This window comes from Dermacentor albipictus, chromosome 7, assembly GCF_038994185.2.
Source record: "Dermacentor albipictus isolate Rhodes 1998 colony chromosome 7, USDA_Dalb.pri_finalv2, whole genome shotgun sequence".
NCBI classification, from domain to species: Eukaryota; Metazoa; Arthropoda; class Arachnida; order Ixodida; family Ixodidae; genus Dermacentor; species Dermacentor albipictus.
Genome location: NC_091827.1, coordinates 45,336,612 through 45,357,914, shown reverse-complemented (window position 1 = coordinate 45,357,914; position 21,303 = coordinate 45,336,612). Strand labels below are relative to the sequence as shown.

The 21,303-nt window shown below is 46.8% G+C and overlaps 1 long non-coding RNA gene and 1 other non-coding gene across 2 annotated transcripts; one reads left to right on the top strand and one right to left on the bottom strand.

Annotated features, from left to right (window-relative positions):
• Window positions 1–7,131: 7,131 nt before the first annotated feature.
• Window positions 7,132–7,323, bottom strand: LOC139048183 (U2 spliceosomal RNA). The gene has a single exon (XR_011507615.1). It is a non-coding gene; the product is annotated as a U2 spliceosomal RNA (small nuclear RNA).
• A 434-nt stretch (window positions 7,324–7,757) lies between these two features.
• Window positions 7,758–19,788, top strand: LOC139047951 (uncharacterized). The gene is made up of 2 exons (XR_011507399.1): window positions 7,758–8,005; window positions 19,597–19,788. It is a non-coding gene; the product is annotated as an uncharacterized lncRNA (long non-coding RNA).
• Window positions 19,789–21,303: the final 1,515 nt, after the last annotated feature.

Here is a 21,303-nt window from a genome sequence, read left to right as displayed (position 1 = left end):
AAAAGGCCGAGAAGCTACTACAACTTCTTCTTAGCCAAAAGGCCGAGAAGCTACTACTACTTTATCTTAGCCAAAAGGCCGAGAAGCTACTACTACATTATCTTAGCCAAAAGGCCGAGAAGCTACTACTACATTATCTTAGCCAAAAGGCCGAGAAGCTACTACTACTTTATCTTAGCCAAAAGGCCGAGAAGCTACTACTACATTATCTTAGCCAAAAGGCCGAGAAGCTACTACAACTTCATCTTAGCCAAAAGGCCGAGAAGCTACTACAACTTCATCTTAGCCAAAAGGCCGAGAAGCTACTACTACTTTTTCTTAGCCAAAAGGCCGAGAAGCTACTTGTAAGCCCCGCTACGGGCGGCTGCAAAACAAACCCAAAAGGACGGTGCGGGCCATCTGGGCAGGGGGCATGCGTCTCCACGAGATTGTTTGCACACTTGAGTAATGGCTGTCGACGGTTGACACAGAGCGGGTCCTTGCAAGCAAGCAGAGTAACCGCGCTGTCGGCACCCATGGCTGCCGCACAGTTAGGGGAGCGAAGAGGACCATTAGCGGTCGCGGTCGACATTAGCGGTCGCGCATCACAGTAAAAAAGGGAGCTTCGGACCCCCGTCGCATTGTGCTTCCTGAGAATCCCCGCAGGCGTTTCCCTTGCGCGCGGCCGGCTGGCGGGGGTAAACTCCTTCCCAGCTGGGGTCTCCCCGACTGGGCGCCAAACGCCGTAACGGGCGGGCGCGTCTGACTTCCGCGGTGCACTGATGGGTGCCCTTGAAGAATGCTTGGTTCGGGTCTGGCCGCGGGCAACGGAGATCGCGCGGCCTTAAGCAGGCGCGCCAGCCTCATTGCTTTTTATGGCTTTGCACCGCGCGCTGACCGGCGTAGGGATTCTTTGAGCCGCAAAAGAGCCTGCGGTTTTGTCTCGGTTCCGAGGCGCCGTGGGAACGTCTTCTTCGGCTTACGGCCCGGACACGAGGCCGACCTCGGCGGGTGGACAATTATCCCGGGCTCATCTGTGACAGTTTGGCTTGCAAACAATTGCTTGTTTACGGCGCCGCATGGCCTGCGGGTTCTTAGAATCCGGTCGCGTCGCGCACGTGTTCGAGCACTGAAAACATGGTCCCGACGTTCCCAGGTTTTTGGGTTTTGTGAATGTATTTTGTTGGTCAGTGCTTGTTGCGCCGGCTGTGCTCGTGAGCCGTCGCTCGGAACTTGCGATGTGTACAGCTGGCGTGACCCTCACCCCTTCGTTGTTGTATATTGTGTATTTCGGGTGAGGATTCTACACTGTGAACTGTAGTAAAACAGATGTTCTTAGATTGATGGTTGTTCGACTGGCCAATCACGCACGCAAGTTCTGCTGAACGCAGTGATTGGTGAACAGATTGTCCAGTTGAGACGCAACCCGGCGGCAATTCGCCAGCAAAGATTGTGGGCGGAGCGTTGCGTCTAGAAAATGCGGCCGCAGCGCTCTGAAGAGGAGTTCTGGACCTGGCTTTGGTGCTAAGCACTATCGGCTCTGCCGAAATAGGGTCGCCCTATGTGGTCCAAACCAGTGTAGCTATTTGTAACCGATGTACTGTTGAAACTATGCAATCTTGTAACCGAACCTTGTAATTTTACCTGTAAATACAAGTTGTTGTTCGTCCGTTACTGCAGCGGCTTTGTCCTTCGAACCTAAGTCACCCATTGAGCCGCCTGTGCAGACCGTCTCTGACGGTGCGTCTCGGACGCCGACGGTGGGGGTGAATTTCAATGAACCAACCGATCGATCGTTTGGCATCGAATTCGTACTCTACTACTACTTTATCTTAGCCAAAAAGCCGAGAAGCTACTGCAACTTGTTCTTAGCCAAAGGCCGAGAAGCTACTACAGCTTGTTCTTAGCCAAAAGGCAGAGAAGCTACTACTACTTTATCTTAGCCAAAAGGCCGAGAAGCTACTACAACTTCTTCTTAGCCAAAAGGCCGAGAAGCTACTACAACTTGTTCTTAGCCAAAAGGCCGAGAAGCTACTACTACTTGTTCTTAGCCAAAAGGCAGAGAAGCTACTACTACTTTATCTTAGCCAAAAGGCCGAGAAGCTACTACAACTTCTTCTTAGCCAAAAGGCCGAGAAGCTACTACAACTTGTTCTTAGCCAAAAGGCCGAGAAGCTACTACTACTTCTTCTTAACCAAAAGGCCGAGAAGCTACTACAACTTCTTCTTAGCCAAAAGGCCGAGAAGCTACTACAACTTGTTCTTAGCCAAAAGGCCGAGAAGCTACTACTACTTTATCTTAGCCAAAAGGCCGAGAAGCTACTACAACTTCTTCTTAGCCAAAAGGCCGAGAAGCTACTACAACTTGTTCTTAGCCAAAAGGCCGAGAAGCTACTACTACTTCTTCTTAGCCAAAAGGCCGAGAAGCTACTACAACTTCTTCTTAGCCAAAAGGCAGAGAAGCTACTACTACTTTATCTTAGCCAAAAGGCCGAGAAGCTACTACAACTTCTTCTTAGCCAAAAGGCCGAGAAGCTACTACAACTTGTTCTTAGCCAAAAGGCCGAGAAGCTACTACTACTTCTTCTTAGCCAAAAGGCCGAGAAGCTACTACAACTTGTTCTTAGCCAAAAGGCCGAGAAGCTACTACAACTTGTTCTTAGCCAAAAGGCCGAGAAGCTACTACAACTTCTTCTTAGCCAAAAGGCCGAGAAGCTACTACTACTTGTTCTTAGCCAAAAGGCCGAGAAGCTACTACTACTTCTTCTTAGCCAAAAGGCCGAGAAGCTACTACAACTTGTTCTTAGCCAAAAGGCCGAGAAGCTACTACAACTTGTTCTTAGCCAAAAGGCCGAGAAGCTACTACTACTTCTTCTTAGCCAAAAGGCCGAGAAGCTACTACTACTTGTTCTTAGCCAAAAGGCCGAGAAGCTACTACTACTTGTTCTTAGCCAAAAGGCAGAGAAGCTACTACTACTTTATCTTAGCCAAAAGGCCGAGAAGCTACTACAACTTCTTCTTAGCCAAAAGCCCGAGAAGCTACTACTACTTGTTCTTAGCCAAAAGGCCGAGAAGCTACTACTACTTCTTCTTAGCCAAAAGGCCGAGAAGCTACTACAACTTCTTCTTAGCCAAAAGGCCGAGAAGCTACTACTACTTGTTCTTAGCCAAAAGGCCGAGAAGCTACTACTACTTTATCTTAGCCAAAAGGCCGAGAAATTCTCGTAGCGCAGCAGCCGCCGAAGCGGTTCGAGACCGAAAGGGTAAAATCAAATTGCAGTGAAATTTATAACAGTCGCATAAACGTTCATTTAGAGCAAACTTGATTTATACCAGACACGGTATAGCATAACGGAAGCGACGGTGCGAAGGTATTCCACGGGTCCACCGTTTCCGGTCACCGTGGCGGCTGCTAGCGGCTGCCACTATAGGTTGCGCCACAACCACTCGACCAGACGACATGTCGCTGGAGGTACGGAAGGGATGCAATGATGGTGGCTTGGGCTTGTTGAGGCCGCCGTAAATTGCGCGTGGTGTCGGGCTTTCTGCGCGACATAGCGAGACCTTGCACAGTGATGCCACGGCTGCTGATTTATCAGTAGATCTACTGATTTTTTAAAATTTTCTGCTGATTCAGTGATAAAGCGCTTAAATCTGCTGATTTTCTTGCTTTTCTATACTGAAACAAAAGCGAAATCTGCAACTTTTTCAGTACAGAGGATGAATGGATGGGTGGTTATAAAGGTTACAGAGGTTATATTAATGTGATGCCACCTAGCGAGAGAGAAAAAAAACGTGGTTGGCTCCGAGGTTAACATATATTCTTGCGTTTCCAGACTCTCAAACGTGGCGCTACCTCTGTCTTTGAGCAAAGTGGGGAAAAAGCATAGAGTTTCTAGCTCTATGGGAGAAGGTGAGGCGGCGAATTTGTGAAAGTGGGTGCACTACCGAACCCCACAACTACGAAACCAACACCATCATGATCATCATCAGCAGCAGCATCATCATCAGCATCATGACCAACCTATTTTTATGTGCACTGCAGCACGGAGGCCTTTATGGAGGCATCTCCCAGCGATCTCCAATTATCCCTGTCTGGAAGATACTATACTCTAAAGCTTTCAGGTATTAACTACCATATGACGCCTTTGAATAGGCCATCGGAGGGCTTCACTGTTTTTAAATTCGTGCATGACAATGGCTCTCTAGATCCCCGGGTTTTTCAAAAGTATCGCTAAGAATCTCGGGGTCAATTTTTGTACTATTTCCTGGTAGCTACAATACTTCAACAGAGTACTAATATAAGCGCTGAATTCGTGGGCTCATAAACTGAGTGCAAAAATTGACATTAGAAATCTACTGATTTCTACTGATCTTTCGCGAAAAAATCTACTACTATTTTTTTAATGTGTCGTGGCAACATTGCCGTTGCACCCGAGAAAAGCTGTTGCACGGAGTACTCGATGTTCGTGTTCGCTTCTGCAACATTAAGGGAGGAGCCGACGGGTTGCCGATGAAATGTGTGACACACTTTTCTCTTTAACTTTTTCGCAAAAGGGAGCGGCCACGGAACATCCTGTTTAAATCGTTTATCCTTTTATTTAACGCTCACGATATACTCCATTTCGCTGTTCACAAACGTAGGCCCTGGACGGCTTCCGGTTTTGCTCGCTGACGTATATCCCGCTAAATTGAAGCAAGCAAGACGGGCGTTCGCGGCGAAATTTTGAGTTGCAGGAGCGCGTTAAAATCCGAGCCCGCATATTTTGAGCGCTGTTCCTCTGTACATATCGACAATTTTACAAGTCAAGGTCACCGTAAGGTATACGAAGAATTTTATTTCTTATCCTTGAGGCCGTAGTGCGCATGTATTTTATCTCAAAACTTAAAAAAAATAGACTTTCGTCACAGAGAAACAGCCTAAAAACGGGCTTTGTGTTCCGGCCACGACCGGCTTTATTACATATGTAATAAAGCCGGTCGTGGTTCCGGCGCAGTAGACTGATAAGGCCCGTGACTGAATGTTTCTTGGGACCGCACTCTCGCTGCTGTTGTCGTCACATATGGTCACCTCAGGTGAGAAATCACAATGTCCATGTAGCTAATTAACACGATTGACTAATTAACTTTCTCATTCTTTAGCTTCAAGGCATATATGCTGCGATTTCGAAATTGAAGCCGAGCAAGTCTAGCGACACTTTCGAAATAACTGGCCTTTTAAAGCGCGCTACCAATACGCGGGAGTTCCGGCTAAGTTTCCCAAACGCATGCGTCGTACAGTTCGAATGGATCTTAAGTGTAACGCTTATCTTTAGCATAACGTAGAGGCGGATATGTGGATCGAGAACGGCCCTTGTCTCAAGATTTCTGCTGCACGTGCATGCCTTCTTCACAACTGGACGGCTTGAATTTCGCAATTGGAACACGTTTGCTTAAGTGAATAAATAAAGAGTTAGTGGGTGGACATTTGTATTTAGCAGCCTGGACACTGCGATTTGTCGCGCAAGAAGTGTCTGCCTTTTCAGGTAATCCACCTAAAAAGACCGAATTTCGCTATACGATAACGCGATTGGCTGGCAACGCGTGGCAGCGCCTTCAGCGGGGAATGAGCGGACGCTCGGGCAGCGTTGATAGAGAGAGAGTCCTTTGTGTCACGGTTCTGAAGTGCGCGACAAAGTCGTACAACTCGCGACAACCGACGTCAGGCTATAGGCGCCCGATTCCAAGGAGCGGGCCGCGGTAATCCCGCCGGACGAATACATGCGCGGCGAGCGTATCTGAGAACTTCGGGGTATGCACGCGACGCTAACACACGGCGCACGCCTACAGCGCCAAGCGGCAGCTGGCGGCGAGGAAGCGCGCACCAGCCGCTGGTATCGCGTTCTACGAGCTCGTCCTTCCACGCGCACGTAACGCCCGTCGGCCGTCGGCCGTCGGGCTGAGCGATGCAAAACTTCGTCACCAACGCCGTCATTTCTCCGGAGACGCGATCCCGGAGCGCTCGCCCCGGCGCACTGCAGCGATGACGTCACTGCTCCTTTAACACATCCCCGTCGTCTGGATCGGCTCCGACAAGCGACGCCCTAACAGCCCGCAGTAATCCAGTTTTGGAGTCGAGGTCGCGTAGGACGCGGCAGTCGAGACGCCATGGGATCCGAGCTGACTGCGTTCCTTAGGGTATACCTCTAACACTAGTTCGAAGGGGCGGTGACCACTTACGCATATACAGGTGAAGGTTGGAATGAACGTACTTCAGCGACGGGGACGTCACTCGTAAGACATCGCGGGAAATAGGCTCTGTCTAACCTACTCGACGACGCCCCGCGACGCCATTCAAAACCTACGTACTACCGTGAAGCAGTTCGTACGCGTCAAGAAGCGCAAACTGCTGCACCAGACGACCTAACCATGACCTAACTCCCTAGTGTTGCCGTTTGGCCTGCCCCTGAACATGTGCATCCGAATGGAGTGCGCAATTGAAGTCGCCCAAAAAAATTACCGGACGCGAATCTAGAATACATACATCCAAATATATACATCCAATCATGTTAAAAAGCTATTGGAATTTGCAGACTCTGCCGGACCACGAGTGCACAGTAATCGGATGCGTACGGAGTGAAATGTGCAGTCGAACGCCAGCACGCGTCCGAACGCGTCGAAGCATACGCGATGGAGGCGCAACATATTATGGGCACTCCGACGCCGCTCGAACGCGTGGTGGCGTACGAAAAGAAGCTATCAATATATAAAGCGGGTTTGAACTCCAACACATCGCTTAATTTTTTTTTTTTAATCGTCCCTTACAGCAAGACGAGGTCGGAAGCTGACGAATGCCTCCTTTTGCACGTTACGAAAGCCATGCACATTAATGGTGAGCGCTCTAAGGTTTAACGCACGTACATATTGCTCGAAAAATTGAGAACGTGCCTTTAACTGTTCGAGGTTGTTTCTGTACGAGTGCGATAGAGCCTGCCCAAGCGTGAAAGTGAAGCTGGCTTTTCCACACTGCTCAGTCGTGCAGAGGCTGAGCCTTTCAAATACCACGCGGGGCAAAAGGAACCTAGGAGACGGATTGCCAGCTTTATGACAACTTAATATAGATATCATCTAAGTCTGATTTTGGATTGAATAAGGTTTCCCCACCCCCGTAGGGGTGAGTGGGCCGATCCCGGAGGCAGTGCAATACCGGGCCAACCCGTGGCGGAGGTGAAGCAAGCTTCAAGCACTCCGCCCCATTCCAAAAATAAGTTTAATATCTTGGGTCCAAATAGGACCCGTATCAGATATTAAGCTGATAAGAACAGATACTACACTTTGATCTTAGCCAAAAGGCCGAGAAGCGATAAAGAGCATCGGACCGAGGTCTGAACACACCGTTTCAGACCTGAAAATAAACTCTAGTGCCCTCATCAGCCCGTGCCAATATAACGCCCCTTTTACAGCACTACACCTGAGATACTCGCTTTATAGAATGCTAGGATTGTTTTGCCGCTGTGCTTCTAGTTTAAAATATTGTACTATTACCTAATTTATTAATAAATTGGAATAACAGACGCGAGGTTCAACAACACGCGCTTTCAGATACTCTCGACAACGCGGTGACGTAAGACAGAATAACGGTCGATAACGTCAAGTCCCATACAGTGGGGCAAAAAAGCAACACTTTTTTCTCCCAAATTATAATTTTATCGACAAAAGCATAGACATTAGCCAAGTCGACAAAATCGACTAAAAACACTACCGGTAGCAAGGCGCGACGACGTCACGTTCAACATGGCTTCACCCATGGCTTCCCCGTTCGTGACTTGCCCCTGTGCACGTCAGCCGCCAACGCGACGAGCTCGTATAGCCAGCTTTATCGGGAATATTTATCATATCTAGCAGAGCCAGTTCCGAATGGGCGCAGACGTTATCACCAGGAAAGCAGGCAAGAAAAATCTCCTTACGAGGCAAGCGAGCGCCGTGAATCCGTGCGACATCTCAACCGTGTATTGCATAATCGCCGATTGGAGTGACACAGCTCGAGGTACTAACCCTGCCCCACTGCACCAAAACCCTTTCTTTTTTTTCTCTCAACAGTGATTTGAGCGCGAGCGTTTGCGTGAAGCTTCGATGAAGCGAGGGTTTTCTTTTCTTTTGGGAGGGGAGGGGCACAGAAGCCGTGCGTCGTTTCACATGCGCTGCTCATCGATCGCGGTTCGTAGGTGTGTGCGTGTGTGTAGCTCACTAGAACAACCCTACGAACTGCACCTAACTCAAAGAAACATATCCTTTTTCAAACCACGTCGTCTGCGAAAGCAGTGTGCACGTCGCTACGAGCCTGTGCGTGAGGCGAACGCCGAAGCCGTGTAATGCCTGTTTCACATGATGCGATTTTCGTCGCACCGGAAGTGCGATTTCCGTCGTTTGCGATGAAAATCGCAGTCGCAGTGCCGACCCCCCGATTTTCGGCTGCGACCAACCGGTTGGTCGCACAGTCGCACCGTCGCACCGATCGCTGCGATTTTCCGTCGAAATTGCGCGGAGAGCTGCCAAAGGAGCTATTTCGCTGGTTTGTTTTGGAAGATGGCGTCTCGATCGACAAATACACGGAGACGTGGATCGTCGAATTCGGTACGTACGCGAAGGGAGAATAAAAAACTTGTACCGCAGATTGCATTCTCCGATTTCTATGCGTTTGTTGACACTCTGCACAGCAAATGAAGTGCATTTTCACGTTTGCTTCGTACGCCTTTGCGAGTTGTCAGTGCTAGGAGGTGTTCGATCCCCAGCAGACGACGAGGTCGCTACAATGTTTTGAGTAGCATGCAAAAATCGCGCTTACGGAGCAGCTTGAATTATTTCAACCTCGTCAAGGGCAAATGACAAGACAGCAAAGTACCCGAAGTTTCAACGTTGCGCTGAACGCGGTACCGTTCAGTTGCATTTTCTTGTCGGTTTTCAAGCACGAATTTCCCGATGCATCTTGAAAGCTTATCTTGCCTCTTATTAAATCTGACAGAGCAAAAGTGTAGGCTATCGTAATGAATTTGCTACGATAGCATTAAATCCGTGGCTTGAATAAAATATTACATGCACGTTTAGTTGCACCTCCTCGCTGGAGAATTTTTTTTTTCTTGCACAGAAACCAATAAACATTGACTATGTTGCGGACTTTGTATCCTTACTGCATCTGTATGAACACTTGCTCTGCAAGGTAACTAACTGCACAGCTAGTAGATTAAGTAAATACAGTGACAACGTACCCTCCTGCACAATTATGTAGAACTCGTGCAACAATGCGAAAAGCAGGCAAACGCCCTGTTCTTGTGTGGATAAAACAGTATAAAACGACACGCTGAAGAAAAGTAAATCTAAACTGTGCAGTGAAGTCAGCCAGTACAAGCAGTTCTTGCACGTTCACAGCTGATCAAGTGTGCAGAAACATTCATGCCTTACATGTTTCTAGTAAGTTTCTGATAAGTTTGTGATCACATATATTAGTGTGTAAACCCATATAACGATATCCGCTGCGATTACTCTCTTTGTAAGTAATGAAATACCATGCTACTTGCAAGAACATATATCACCTGAGGATTTTAGAACAAATTTCTGCATTTCAACTATACACAATATGTGGTTTATTCAATAAAAGAACACAAACTGGGCTTTTTTGCAATGACAAACTTATTCCAAACTTTACTTACATACAGGCAAGAAAAAAAATTATAGACAGAAATATTGTTCTTCAATTTGTTCACCTGCCACTGTGGCTATAGCATTCTGCTGCTAACACAAGGCGAGGGATTGATTTGCCAGCCATGGAAGTCGCATTTCGATGGGAGTCATAGGTGCGAAAAAAAGCTCTTGCACTTAGATTTAGTTCATCACCTTTTATTGAACCCTTACACTTCAAAATGCTATTGCACGGGGGGCATGCTTATGCAAAATCTAACACCAATAGAAAGCAAAGCGCAGAATTGTAAAACAACCATCTTTCGTGATAATTCAAGTGTGTAAATATTCATTGCATCAATATGTATTGTTCAACAGCACTGCACAAGTAAGCATGATCAGGTATAGCAAGTACTCTGTCAAGAAGCTGGTTATACAGATGTATAAATGTCAAGGCATGAATGCTCATACTACGTCGCACACATAGCACAAAGAAAACCTTTTTCAAGAGTTGTCCCTTCTGGCAGATATGAGTGGGCCATAAGCAGCAGAAACTTTATTGCAGGACATTGTGTAATACCGCTTATGAAAAAATGAACAGAGTGAAGAGGCTTTTAACCCTTTATTGACGAGTGTTGCCTACAGGCAACACACCAAAAAAGAATTTTTTTCTTGTCGAGTTTAAGTATCGAGTACGAAGTTTCTAGCTAAATGTCTTCAGCCAACACTGAATGACAAGCAGCAAGCGTTGTTGGTTGTCAATTTGTTGGTTTAGAGCAGGAACACTGGACGAGGAAGAAGAAGTTTGGCACGCGACTCACTGTCTTGTGCAAGCAAGTTCAGAGGAGACAGGCCAATGCAACGTATGCAGCTGCATTGGTGTCGCACATCTGATGTAAAGCAAATGAAATGGGCACCTCTGGTTCACATATGATAATAGCTGTCTATACAAATAGAAAATAAAGCTAGGTGGCTTCAATGGGGTGAAGCCCACTTCCAGTTTCCTGCCTGGGGTTTTCCCTCTATTGCTGAAAAATTTCTGCAAAATATTTTTTCTTTTTGTTGATTATGCTTACTCTTGACGTGTTTTGCATATTTAGATAGAACAATAAACATGTTTTCTCGGTAATTATATGTCTCGTCATTAAAGGGTTAACAGCAGTACCTCATGCTGCTCTAATAAGAGGAACGATGTGCAAAAACATTTCTGGTAGAACACTTAAACTAACTTTCTGAAAGACAGAAAATTCCAGGTGAGAGTTGGAGGTACGTTTAGCCCACACACACCAACAACACGGGCATACTACAAGAAACACTACAGCCTATGGTGTATTACAGTCTGTGGGAAAGCTATCTTATACAGAAATCAAAAATGATGCAACAAGCCCTCGACAACACTGCAGACTTTCTTGGCTAGTCTGGCCTCTCGCTTTCTGATAAGTCAGCTCATATCGACGTCAGAAAAAAAGAAAGACTAGAATCAAGAACTACCCCAGATTGCACATAGTGATCCACATAGCTGGACAAATATGCCCGCAAGTCAACATCCACAAATCCTCAGCTAGTGTAAGCCCATGACGGCAGAGCCAGCATGTGGGTGAAACAATTATGCAATGCCTGGATGCAACTTCCACACCTGGTGAAAAGAATAATCTCGAAATAACGGGGGTGGGCGAGCGGATACTATAGAAAATCGCAGATGCTGTGCTTGTGTCCAAGGTATGGTACGGTATGAATTACCAACAGCACACAAAAAAGACAACTCATCGAATACAGGCATCGGGTAGTAATAACAGGTCTTTCCAACTGTACCATGCTTGAAGACCTCTATGAGAAAGAGCTAACGAACAAGCACCTAGACAGAGTAGAGTTGCAGCCTGCAGCACAAATTCTTTGTCTCAAGAGCTCAGAACCTCGTCCCAAGATACTATGCCAGTTAGCATATGAGATGCAAACACCCCTCCCTTCAGAAAGGCAACCTCGGGAGTACGTGAAGTTGAAACACAACAGGCCCATACCGTGAAATATGGGGACAAACAATTAGGCCAGGAGATTATATGCAGCTGCCAAACAAACACAGGAGGTTGCTAATCACGAAGATGCAAGCAAACATAAGGCACATATAGTACACTGATCTGGCAATAGCAGTGTAACAGTAGTATGACACTACATAAAACTAAACCCCATATAAGTGAGTACCATTTTAGGTCATCCTACACCTAGAAAAGCTGAACGGAAAGCAATCAAAGCAGCACTTGTAATGCAGATTACACCCTGCACAACACCCTGCATGGATTCACCAGAAACTGTCTGGGCCTGCACATCACACAAGATTGTCAGGAAAATCAAGAGATTAACACGCGACTTGCCAGCACATGGCCAGAAATTAAATTACAGGATACATAGCCATGCAGTTATTCCAGGACACAAGCGGGCTTATAAGCCTGACATAATAACTGAAAACTAGATGAGTTTGTGTGTATTCATTATTAACTAAAGTGCAACAGATAGACAACACACAAGAACGAAGCGCTCTGTGTGTTCACTTCGTTCCTGTCCATTGCATTTCTGTTGCAGTATAGTTAATGAATTCATAAGGCTGCACAGGAGAAGAATGATACCTCTGCCCAAGGGCCCGATCTCGCATCCAAATCCACACGTGTGCACACATACACACACAAATGTTGCAAGAGTGCATAGCATGGAGCAGTATCAACAGGATGACACTAGATATGGATGAGGACTAACTTTCAACTGAGGTTCATTTGTAAAAATGTGGCGAGTTGTAAAAGGGCGATGAGCAAAACGAGAACAAGGTGAAAGCAGGAGCCAACGTTTCGACAAGTGGACTTGTCTTCTTCAAAGTCCACGTGTGGAAACGTTGGCTCCTACTTTCACCTTGTTATCATGTTGCTCATCGTCTTGAATTTCCATCTCCTGCCTTCCCCGAATTTTCCCCAGAAAAAGAAAGACATCATTGAAGGATAGATAAAAATTGGTGCTTGATGCAGCCAAACATAAATAAATATGCTACAGAAAGAAAATAGAGAAAAATTCCAAGTGCAGGAAAAAATAATTACAATTGCCAATCCTGCATGCCAGCACCTTTCAAGAAACACTGTTGTTATTCCAATAGACAGACTGACAGTTTGCTTATGCAATGCAAGCACATTCTTCCAGTTCCATGCCATTGGGGAAAAAATGAGTTTCCTGGAAGGTAGCCACTTGCACACTTGGTCATCACTGTTTTTTTTCCCTGGACTTGTATATCTATACGTATTTTCTCCCTTTCCTGCTTTTATGTTTGGTTTCATCAAGCACTAGTCTTTATCAGGTTTTATTGCTGCACTACTTTGTGGTAACCTTTATAGATCACTGCACTTTCACAATAAACCTTTTAATTAGAAGTTAGCATACCCTGTTCTTACTGCTTCACACTGTAAATTCTTGCTACATTGGCCAAATAAAAGATTTTATAAGGTATCATGAGGGCTATTAAAGTGACTTGCTGCAGTCTAAAAAAAAAACGAATAGCCTGGCTGCAAATGGCACCAAAGAACACATAGGACAAACAAGAGAACCGTGATGATCTAACAATCAAAAGTTTAATGTACACACCGAGTAAATGCTCGCTGACAAGCAATAGACTGAACATACACAAAAAGGAGAAGCAAAAATTCATGTGCATTTCCTGACGGGAAATGCATCCATTTTTAGCGGGGGCCGTGATGTCAAGATTAACCCAGCATTTTTAGATCTACAGCTTCCGTAATTTCTCTAGGCAGCCGATCTGCACAGAATGCTAGCTTCTTCCTCTACGATGCACGCTCAGATGTGGAGAGTGCATTGTAGAGGAAGAAGCTAGCATTCTGTGGAGATCGGCTGCCTAGAGAAATTATGGATGCTGTAGATGCAAATACACTGGGAGAATCTTGTGTCAGCATGGCCGCTGTTACACTTTCAGAGATGGATGCGTTTCCTGTTGGGATCTGTATGGACACGCATCAGATCTTGCTTCTGCTTTTTATGTAAATTCGACTTATTGCTTGTCGACCAGCATTTACTCGGCATGGTCAATAAACTTTCATTTGTTAGAACACCTCATGAGATTATCTTGGTATCTAGCAGAAAGGTGTTCATTCTTTTTAGAGTGAAGCTGTATATGCCTAGGCGAAACACTCATGGTCCGATCACAAGAACCCTAGCGTAGGGGTATGAGCCATTGTTTCGGGGGTTGTGAGCCATTGTTCGTCTTACATGAGGGACGGAGACATTTCTTGTTGGGTAGACATAGAAATTGCTTATGCATTTAACACAAACACTTATCTACGCATTATTCCAAGGAAGGGACACAGAGTGGGACGGGGTTAAGACAAGATGATGTCATAATTATCTTGCAGCAAAGGTGTGGCGGGCCAATGGCTACACCGATAGTGACGTCATTTCTCTCTAGCAGCAGAGCGCGCGTGCAGAAGTCTCTCTCAGACTTCCCTATAGGTTCAAAAATGTGTCCCTGTATTTAATTAAATGAAATGTGCAGCCCCGGTGTGTCACTTGGTAACTACAGTGCATAACTGAGTCATAAACATTATGATTAACGCATTACAAAACACAAATGCGTAACATAATTCAGAAAGACTTCGACGGACCACCTGGATTAACACAATGAACCGCTGCTCATTGCACTTTCGAAGATGGTGATCTTGCAAAGTGCAATGTGCGGCATTCCAAATAAACAATGTGATAAACCCAAGCCAAACATGTGCATAACCTCATTAAGAAACACAGACATAACCAATAATATAGAAAGACTTTAATAAGCCATTGGAATTAACCCAGTGATAAAAACCGGGGCTGCACATTTCAGCTTCGCTGGTTTACCGTCTGTACAGGGTGCATGGGCAGTAACTTTTTCTGTTATTGTTTGTTAAGTATTGTATAATGTGCCAGTAAAACACGTTGGGCTAGTTGGTGCAATGTAGTGGTACTGCTTTTTTTTGCTGTTTTTTTCTTAATGTTGTGCCCTTCTTCCTTTTGTAACAACTTTTTTATTCCCCCTTGCATAATACTCCAACCTTGCAGCCTGCGAGGTATATAAATAAATAAGTACATAAGCACGTCATTCATTCATCTGCATACACCTCGCACCATTCCTTGCTCAACAAACGTCACTGTGTTGATGTCTCGCAGCGTGCATCTACATTAACTGCCGTTTGCGTTTCGGTATGGTTTGTGAACAGTGTAATGCATAAAGATTACATGACATTAAGGTTGTGACCTATGCGGTGCATAAGCAAACCTTGCAAAAGATGACAAGTTGGATTGTTGAAAATAAGACAAATGGTATATATCGCAGTTACTTTAACAGCATTTAATTGACCACTTGACAAAAACTTCACTTCGCATAGATTCCAACACGTACACTGAATCTGCAGTTTTCTTTTTTGCTTATTAATGCAGTCGTTACTGCATGGCCACATTGTAGATTTGAAAACAAAGTGAAATAAATTTGTTTCTTGCAATATAACAATATGTGTAGATCACTGCGATTGTAACCCCAGAACTTAATACAAACATGCACACTATAGGACGCAGACAAATGTTCAGGACAAATTTCAGAATGTTTGCATTCTGATACATATGAAAGTGAACGGTTTCATTCCATGGCTGTCAATGAGAGGGAGAGAGAAAACTTAAAAGTGTTCGTGGAACAAAAACGCACTGATAAGCTTAGACATATAGTCATTGCTTAACACTTTCGAAATGAATAATTATAGCTTGCTATCGACATTGAAGCAGCCATTCGACAGCAAGAAAAGGAATCAGTTTTTCCAGCTCTGAACATTGAATTGCAGGAAATGCAAGCAGGCATAAAATTCTGACAATATAATGTATAGGAATACCAAATTGGAATAAACATTGAGGCTTGCATTTGTACTTTCTCTGGCTGAGCAATCTAGTTTGAAATGACTCCCATAAGCATGTCGTAACAATGTTGATCTAATACAGGTTAAATGCATGACTAGCTTAAGAAATCTGGACGATTGCTATAAATTACAGTGAAGAAACTATAATATCTAATAACATTAATAATATAATAATATTTATTTCCACAAAACAGGCTAACCGTGAGAGGCGTGCGAGGATGAGCAGAAAGCTGAAAAATTCTATGGCAAGTGCGCCTGCCGTGGGCCTACGATCCTGCATTATGAATAGCGCGTATTGATATGGTCTTCTTGTTAGAAGTTCCGAGTATACTACCAGCGCGAGACACGGGACAACAAAGTGGACGAGAAGCGTGTCTTTTAGAATGCTATGTTACAACGTACAGGTTTCTACAAAAGTGACGGTAACTGCTCGAAACATTTGATGCGTCGGCTTTTGCGCCTTTAGAAATATTGAGAGGGGGCTCCCATATATATATTCGCAGCGCAAGCACGGCGATGGACGAACCAGGCTAGCGCTAAGGTTGAATTTCACAACACAATTTTCATTCCACGTCGTAATCACACAGATCGTTTGAGGCTTCGTTCAGGGGCACACGCGGGCGTTCGGGTTGGTGCTTCTTGTTGCGTTTGGCGTAAGAATATGGCTAGGAGCAGGCACCACATATGCGCAATGACAGGCAATATACACGCATCATTTCTCTAGACGCTGACGCCGAGCACGGGTAGCGCGAGGATCTTGTTGGGCTGACACGACAACTTCGTCGCAGCCGAATTCCGAATACTGCATATACGGTGAGGGTAGCTATATGAACTTGTCGATAGGTCATCTTGCAGATTGTAGTAGCACAGGCAGAACAAAACGGTCATAGAAGGTAGATAAGGCAACACACACCGCTGAACCACCTACGAACAGCTGTTTACGTGCGCGATGTCGCACTGAACTACAGAAACCGCCGTCGCGCACCCCAAGACAAATCTTAACTAACGTTTTTAAATGAGTAAACGTACATATTATTTGCTTATAATTAAAAGAAGTCAATAATACTATAGTGTAAACGTTTTATTCACTACAATAAAAGAATTATGCAGCGTGTGCCACGAAACCTGGCAGTAAGCAACCCTGGGCGTCGCACCAGTCGCATTGTTAACATCGCAATCATGTGAAATGAGTCCTCTAAAAATCGCATTGCGACGCGTGCGACAGCACCGATTTTCGTCGTTGCAGTCGCATCATGTGAAACAGGCTTAACGGTCTCGCGCCCCCTTTGCTCGGACTTCCGGTTTAGGAATAAACGGGCGCAGCAGGCGCCGAACCTGCGGGAACGAAATTTGTCGAGACCCGAAAGGAGGGAAATCAAATTGTAGTGGAGTGCACACAGTCGCGTAACCGTTGATTTCGAGCAAATGCGATTTAGAGCCAGACGTAACGGAAGACCAGGCATAACGGAAGCGACGGTGTGCAGGGCATTTCCCGGCTCCGCCGTTTCCGGTCGCCGCGGCGACTGCTAGCGGCTGCCACTAGATGGCTCCACGAGAACTCGCAGCGTCTGTCGCGAAAGGGGGCGGAAGCGATGTACTTTGGAAGAGTTAACTGCTGGGCTAGTTGGTGATCTTGCATACTGAAAAGATTTTGCGCCAAAAAACACAACACACACAAGCGCCCGTGGTGTTGTCGTCTTTCTTGTGTGCGTTGTGTTTTTTGGCGCAAAATCTTTTCAGTGTGCGGAAGCGATGGAATGCGGGCGGCTTGGGCTGGTTCGGCCGCTGTAAATTGCGCGTGCCGTGGGGATTTCTGCGCTAGATAGCGAGACCGGTCCACCCAAGAAAAACTGTTACAGAGGAGTGCTCGACGTTCGTGTTCACTTTACACATTAAGGGAGGAGCCGACGGCGGACGTTAGGTGAGAAATCACAATGTCCGTGTAAGAATTAATATTCGCGAATTAACTTTCTCATTTTTTAGCATCAGGGCATATATGCAACAATTTCGAAATTGAATGCGAGCGAGTCTAGCGACACTTTAGAAATAACCGGTCCTAAAGCGCGCTACACTAAATTTTCTGCATTGCTATACTTGTAGCACAAAGTGCTCCAAGCTGGCGTAACCAGCTTACTTGGTAGAGAAACTTGTCTTCAGCTGCCGTCGTCGTCGTTTCTCCTCTTCCATCAGATATGGAACGCCATTGACGTTTGCACTTAGAGAAAAGACTTTATGTACACATTATTTACATCGACAGCTGTTTACAGTGGGTCTGACGTATCAACTCGACATAGCCGATAGTGGATAACACCGTTCGTACGTCAAGACCCTTCGGTTACACTGGCACCGGCGCCTTAACTCGGAAGAGCCGAAAGTGCAGAGCACCTTTCCCGCGCCCGGAACCTCCGTGAGAGGTCGGGAGCCAGGTTTTAACGCTTCAGTTGCTCCTCCCGAATCCCCTCACGGCAAATCACGACACCCCAGTGAGCTGATTGGGTCAGCTGGGCTGTCAACTCACTGGTCACTCTCTCTCCCACCCTCTCCGTGCGTTCCTCGGAACATTCACAGATATAGAGGGAGAGAAAGAAACCGCCAAACAACAAATAAACAAACAGCATCCCAACCGTCCTGCTCTGCGACATGTGTGGGAAAGTATCCCGACACTTTGAAGAACACTTACGGGGAACGAACGTCTGCGCCGCCCCGTCCTCGCACCTTAATTACAACCATCGCGCACTGCATGCGTGCCGCAAAGGGCGCCCTGCATGCCGAAGCGCACCCACCGATTCACGATGCAGTCTTGTGCGTGGTTCGTCTGCTCCGGCGGGCCCGTAAAACTGCAAGTGCAGAGATGGATTGTGTCTCCGGCGCCAGCCTGTCTTTCAAGAGACCACGTATCGGGTCATCGATCCCTCTGGCTTTGAAGTTGCCCCTTTGACCCCCGCGGCCTGCCCATTGACGCCCTAACGACCCTTTTCTCGTGGTCCGTCACAGGCCTCCGTCCGCGCCTCCCGGCCAAAGAGCCACCGACGTCTCACCCTTCCCCACGTTTCAAGACCGCACATGCGACAGGTTGAGATGGCCCGAGCTGGCGACGCGGGCTCTTTGCCGCCAAAGAGCGTACGCAGAGTACGCAGAACACACACAGGGAGAGGTGTTTGCTTGAGGCGTTGTTGTGCGCCATATTTTACAACCTCTGAGAGGGTTGAGCGTTGTCATTTCCTCACATGGCACATCGCATTGTGGCAGAAGTATTAAACTGGAATCGGATTATGGAGATGCACGTGTCAAAACCACACTCGGACTAAGCCGTGGTGGCCGACTCCGGATTAATTTTGTCACCGTGATGTTCTTTAACGTGTCCCAAAATCTAAATGCTGGTGCGTTTTCTATTTCGCCCCCGTCGAAATGCGGCTGCCGCGGTTGGATCAAATACACGGCCTCTATCAATGCCATAGCCGCAAAGCTAACGGGGCGGGCACGCAAGTGTTGATTTGACGGTCGACCGCTTCCGTTGTCTCTCCTGGACTCTGCGGTGGGGTTTAATTAATGCGGCTCTGCTTCGGCACGTCCTGCGTAAGTTGCCCGCTTGTCTTAAGCTTTTCCTCTTTCCCCGCAACCTTTTTACGTCACCTCCCCCCCTCTCTTATATGGGAGCTGCCTCTTCTCCTCACTCTCCTTCTCCTCCCTACAGTTTTATCTGAGTCCCCCCTGGCCTCGCAGGTTAGTGGAAAGGGAAGCGCCGCAGTTTCTGCAATGCTTTTGAGGGGAGTCGCGAATAGTTGCAGCTGTCAAGCGGCTAACGTGGCGACGGCCAGGGAGCTCCAGAGGGCATTGCGCACATTCGACGCGGTGGGTTGAACACGATTTCCTCCCGTCATCTTCCCTCTTTTACTCGCGCTTGTCACACGCAGGCAAAGCTACTTGCGGCGTGGGAATAATCGTCACGGTCGTAGATCATCACGGTAGGCGAGTTTATAATGTTGGCATTGCGGAACACAACAAGAAGGACTGAATCTTTCCGGTCGTTTTTCAGGGACAACATTGGACTCGCTTGCTGCAACGACCCCAGTCAACCAACCGCGCGGTACAGTTCGTTTTTCCATTTGGTCTTGGCCACGAATGTAGCGAAAGTGGTCGTGGAATCCATCACGGTGTACCACAGCGACCGCAAAGCGAATGTGTCACTACCATTAGTCTAAGGTAATAAAGCATTGCATACCCGGCAGTTGCAGCAGTTGTAGTGGTTGTTTCTAACAGCTTCGTTGGACACGCAAGTAATTTTTTTTTTATTCTGGATCGCGGAGCATGCACTTGCCCTGTGTCGCATAGCTGCATCGAAAACCGACGAGGAGCAGCGCATGCTGGAATCGCCCAACTTCCGGCTACCCGGGAGAAATGCAAACTTACAGCCTGCAGGCCGTCTACAGGCAGCTACGGCGTTGCCTTGAGCGTGCCGAACAAGATATAGCTTCTATGCAATCGGGGAGAAGATGAGCGAACGAGTCATAATTCACTTTTTGATAGTGTCGCACAGTATTTGTGAGCATTGTTTTATGTGACTAAGACCACGCAATGCGGTGCAACAATTCTCAGACAGCAAAACGCTGTCAGACAAAATGCTTACGGCTATAGCGTGCCGCTCACAAAACGTTCGGAGCACAGCGATGGAGCTGTCGCCGCCATACACTTGCCGACGGATCGCAAGAACCCGTCGTTTCCGTCGCCTCCTATACCGGTGGCATACGATGAAACTTGTGTCCGGCGTTGCTTCAGCTGGCAGACTTCACAGCCCAGGCACCACATTATTTTGATAGGGCAGCACGCAGCTGCAGAATTCAAAAGCGAAACCATATGGCGAAACGCTCGCGCGGTATATAGCAGACGATTTTCCGGAAGCCAGAAGTTCGTCATGTCGCCATCTTTTGAACACTAGCGCATACTACGGAACCCAGCGACCGGCCGCCATCTTCCCCGAGCTGCCAAGACCCGTTCGCGTGCATGTAGCGTGTGTGCGTTACGGGGTGTTCAATGTGTAAGTATTTCTGTGCCCACAACATCCAAGTACAAAACATCATCGGGGCGTCACTGCGTCATATATGGATGTGCAAATAACCAGCGAAAACGAAGCCGATTGCAGGACACCGTTTGCGACGAACACGATGTACGTCGAGAGCTGTGCCACTGTGGCATATTCAGCCGTACATGTCCGTTTGTCTCTGCATGTGTGTATCTGTGCGTGTCTCTCTATGTGTACGTGTCGCTCTACGGGCCTCGATTACACAAAGGCCTGAGGTGCGCTTCGTACAGCGGCTCTCGCCATAGAACTCTGCATCTGATTCACAAGTAAAATTCTACGAAAGTGTTCGCGCCGCTACAAAGTTATGACGCTCATGTCAATCGAACTCACGCGTAACAGATCGAATTCCATGCACTGGCGTTAGTGGCCACGAAATTTCGCAATACCTTTCAGCAACTATTCGAAACCTTTACGTATGAAAGCTGGTTTGTGTTGCTTATCGTAACTATACTGGGCAGAGGACAAGAGCAGCGATGTTTGTTAAAAAAGTATACATACATTGCAGAGTAGATCCGACACGGTTGAACTAATGTTAATTCATACTTCCGCCGTTCCGAAACAAAAAAACGCACACATCCGGGCATCCGCGCACGTGCACTACGCTTACTCGAACCTACGGCATGCCGCCTGTTTTCATGGTGCGGGCCGCGAGATTTTTCCAGG